The sequence below is a fragment of the Psammomys obesus genome, unplaced genomic scaffold, assembly GCF_907164565.1.
Source record: "Psammomys obesus unplaced genomic scaffold, mPsaObe1.curated_primary_1811, whole genome shotgun sequence".
Taxonomy (NCBI): domain Eukaryota; kingdom Metazoa; phylum Chordata; class Mammalia; order Rodentia; family Muridae; genus Psammomys; species Psammomys obesus.
Genome location: NW_026596051.1, coordinates 46,448,011 through 46,452,375, shown reverse-complemented (window position 1 = coordinate 46,452,375; position 4,365 = coordinate 46,448,011). Strand labels below are relative to the sequence as shown.

Here is a 4,365-nt window from a genome sequence, read left to right as displayed (position 1 = left end):
CGCAGGGAGGGACCGGCGCCGCCCCGCCCCGGGCGCCCGCCTCCGCCCCGGCCCGCGGTCCCGGCCCCGCCGTCCCGGCCGGCGCGGGCCTCCTTTCCCAGGCCAGGGAAGCCCTGCGCCCCTGAAGAAGTCCTCTCTCCTCGCTGGGCGATGCCCCTCACTGTGGGATTCCCGGCTCTAAGTTAGGCGGAATTCCCTGACCACGTCAGCGGTGGGAGTGGGGTGTGATTAAAAACAAAAAAGAATTAGTCGAACAAGCCACACTTTCTAGAAGGCCAGCTTGGAAATGTGGATCAAAGCCCAGATTCATCCTCTTTGGCCTGGGAATTGCGCATCTGCATTTGGCATATTTTTTTTTTCCTACGCAAACAAATTGTGTGTGTGTGTGTGTGTGTGTGTGTGTGAGTGTGTGAGTGTGTGAGTGTGTGAGTGTGTGTGTGTGTGTGTGTGTGTGTGAGTGAGTGTGTTGATTTTAACTGCTTATGTTACAGAGAGCTGTAAGGATCTGGATATCCCACAATCAGGGATTAAGGACACGAGCTCACCAACTTCAAACAATCGGGTCTGCTGTGTCTACTGAAACACGATTTATTACGATGAAGGCCACGTCGTGAGGCTTCCCTAACGTGGGCTGAAGGCTTGGTTAGGGCAGGGGAAGCTAGGTAAATGTGCGCTTTAGTAAGGCCTACTTTGTAAACACGTACGTGTACGTGATTCATACGAAAATCAGTGGAAAGGGTTTAGACACAGTGGGTCTTTCTGAGCGATGTGTTGAAGGCTGGTTTTCTTCTTCGCTGGTCATCATTTTCCTTTGAGAAACGACACGCACATGCTAAGAATTTATGAAGTTAAAGCAAGGTGTGACCTTTGGCCTGTCTCTTGTTGACCGTTTTTTTGTCAACCAGTTGACTGTTTGGTAGTTGCATGGCGGCGGCTGCTGCGGGCGGCCCGCGGCTGTGTGCGCCTGCGTGTGCCGTGTGCGGTAGCCCCCGGGGCATGGTAAGGGCTCCCCGCTTCGCACACAGAGCTGAGCTACGTGAAGGCTGTACTGGGTGCCACGATGGGGACCAACGGCTGCTTCAGGTCTCACTTGGGGCCTGGGAGCACATTCTGCCTGGGGTGCATTTCCTGGTGGGGATCCAGCTGCAGGAAAACAAACAGGTGATGATCCACTCGCTGAAGCTGAGGAACGGGTAGACAGGCGGTGTTCTAACTGAGGGATAACAGTAGAGCTGTCTGCCGTCCTCCACGCCATCCCTCCAGCGCTCCAGCCAGTACCAGTACAGAGGTACCGCTTCCAGCTGTGCGCCTAAGCCACGCCCAAACACACCAGCTATTGCATTCCCGTCCTCTCTAGCTCTGTGAGCCACCCTCCTCCTGTGAGCCCTCCCCCCTGTGAGCCCTCCCCCTGTGAGCCCTCCCCTGCACGCCCTCCCTCCTGTGAGTCCTCCCCTGCACGCCCTCCCTCCTGTGAGCCCTCCCCTGCACGTCCTCCCCCTGTGAGTCCTCCCCCTGTGAGCCCTCCCCCTGCACGCCCTCCCTCCTGTGAGCCCTCCCCCTGCACGCCCTCCCTCCTGTGAGCCCTCATTTAGTATATTCCTATCTTTGAGGATGAATGCTTTCATAAGGTGCGTTTCTGAATGTGCGTGCTTTTTTCTGTACCTAACATGATGCTATGCCATAGACGTCCTGTCCTCCCTCAGTTTGAGTGGTTATCTAGCCTAGAAGGTGCTTTCTAGGTCCCTTGCTGCTCTGCTCTGCTGTTGGGTGCCCCACAGTGGCCTTAGATGGATTTTACTCACACATGGCCTTAAGTGGGGGCTGCCTGAACCTCCTTGGAACCGTATTTCAGACCATAGCAAACATCCTTTTCTGTGTCCTGTTCTGGGCCAGCGTGGATAGTTCTCGGACTGATCTTCTAAGTTTTTCTTCTGAATGGGGACTGGCCTCCTTCTTGAGGCTTCGCTCTCCTCTCCGTACTCTCACCGGCATTTGGTGTTTCTGACTTTCTGATTTTGCCAGTCCATTGTGTCATGTGTTTTAACATTCCTTTATCTGATCACCACTTCTTTTCTCATTTTTGGGGTGGGGTGGGGAGCGTGTTTTGAGAAAAGGTTTCTCCATGTAGCCCCGACTGTCCTGGCACTCTCTCTGTAGACCTGGCCAGCCTGAACTGTCTGCCTCCCGAGTGCTGGGGTTAAAGTGCTCTGCCAAGCGTGGCTGATCACTGCTTCTCATGCATGCTCTCCTTCCTGGCTTCCCTCTGTGAGCTGCTCTCACTTTCTGGTAAAGCTTCCCTTTGTGTGTGTGTTTCTTTCCCTTGAGGAATTGCTTGTGCATTTCTGGGCAGCTGCAAAAAGCTGCTAGAACTTTGTGTTTTGAGGGGGATTTTAATATAGATAGTTGGGTTTTGCTACAAAGTTTGTTGCTTTTTTTCTTTTTAAGAAAAAATAAGAAAGAACATTTAGAGTGAGAGAGGCTCCCAGTGAGGACATTCAAAATTGATACTTTTGTTTTTCTAAGGTACTTAAAGTATTTTAATTTGCTTGTTTGTTTTCCTCTCATATTGAGACCACTAAGTGGGGCTGAAAGTCTTACCTGGCCCACCCTGCTATTGGTATTGATTGTTCTGAGCCCCTAGACCCTGGTTCCTAGTGGTTGCTGCCAGGCTATTTTGGTTGCTAACTAATTTTTGTGTGTTTTTTGTTTTTTCAAGACAGGGTTTCTCAGTGTAGCCTTGGCTGTCCTGGAGCTCTCTTTGTAGACCAGGCTGGCTTTGAACTCACAGAGACCCACCTGCCTCTGCCTCCTAAGTGCTGACGTTAAGGGCCTGTGCCACCATGCTCAGCTGGTTACTAACTATTGTGTGTCACTTATAAGCCATCTGAGATGCACCTGTGTACAAGAGAGCAAGTTTTGCTTTATTTTTAATAACATAACAAGGCAGTTTTTAAATCCCTTTCTACTAAAAGCCATTTATCTTCTGCTAATTCTTTTTAGTATGATTTTCACAAAAGTATATCAAACTTCTTTTAAAAATTTTGGTGAGAATAGGCCATTCCTTTGAACTTTATAACATGCAAATAATCCATGATATGGTATAGCCTTTTAGTTCTTTTTTCTGATTTTTTCCCATCTGTGAATTTGAACACATACAATATTAATGTGTATACAATATTAATGTGTAATATATAGTATTAATGTGTATTCAGTCTCAACTGATTAAAGGGAAATGCGTTTACCTAAAAATTAAATAAATTATGAATTCAAAGTTAAAGAAAATGGCAACAACATCTCATCTCTTTAATGTCACTATCATCATTACCATCATCATCACCACCATCATTTTGGCAGTACTAGGGATAAACTCAGGGCTTTATACATGCTAAATATAAGCTGCTTTCCTAACCTGTAGGCATACCTTTTGGCTTCTTCTTATGTTCTTGTATCTCTACCTCCCTTCCACCCTACTCTACTCCTAGCTGTTCCAATCCCCCAACACTGGGTAGCAGAAAAAGAGGTTTAGAGGGGGAAAGGGTCTCATTAGACTACTTCCTGCTGATTAGGGGCATTGAGTTCTTAGGGGTAAGTAAGTCTAATCTTCGTTGTCAGAATATCTCCAACCAGCAGCCAACAACAACAATAACAGTGGGGGAGGTGTGGCAGCCAAGCCTCTCTTGGGGGCTTTGGTGTTTTTATACCCTCTCAAGAGTCCCCAGAATTCCAGACATAAGCTATCTTCAGCTGGCAGAGCCAGCTGCCAGGGCACTGGACAAATCAAAGTTAGCTGCTGTGTACAATCTGAAGCATCCCCATATCCCAGGCCTGGGATTAAAACAAAACATAGTCACATAACATAACTGGGTTTTTAAAGAGACCAAAAGTTTTCCATTTTTATTTTGAGACAGGGTCATGTTGTGCAGGCTGGCCTTGAACTGGTCATGTAGCACAGTCCTTGTACTTGTCACTGGGGTTAGAGGGGTACACCATCACACCTGGCTTACTGCCATTTTTAAGTGTGTATTCTACTGTGATTCCTCTCCACTTGCATACACACACATGAATACATAGTTTTTTTTTTTTTTTTTCATAAAAATAGCAAGATGCTGAAGGTGGCCATGATGGGCATGCCTATAAACTTAGAACTCTGAAGACTGAGGCAGAAGAAAAAAATTCAGCCAAGATTATGACATACTTTTTTTTTCCTACTGACAATCATCTTCCTTGGTCAACAGGTATCAATCAAAGCAAATCAGGTCATTTCAGGCTTCTTCCTTATAATTTTCCTATGGAATATAGAAATTGAAGCTAATTAAAACTATCTATCTATCTATCTATCTATCTATCTATCTATCTATCTATCTA

General features: G+C 47.1%; 1 protein-coding gene across 1 annotated transcript in view; it reads left to right on the top strand.

The window, feature by feature from the left end:
- Window positions 1-1,125: 1,125 nt before the first annotated feature.
- The window catches only part of Tlr6 (toll like receptor 6), a 20,129-nt gene continuing 16,889 nt past the window's right edge, over window positions 1,126-4,365 (top strand). The window contains exon 1 of the mRNA XM_055623772.1: window positions 1,126-1,161. The gene's annotated coding sequence lies outside the window, so the exon portion shown is untranslated. The remainder of the gene's footprint in view (window positions 1,162-4,365) is intronic.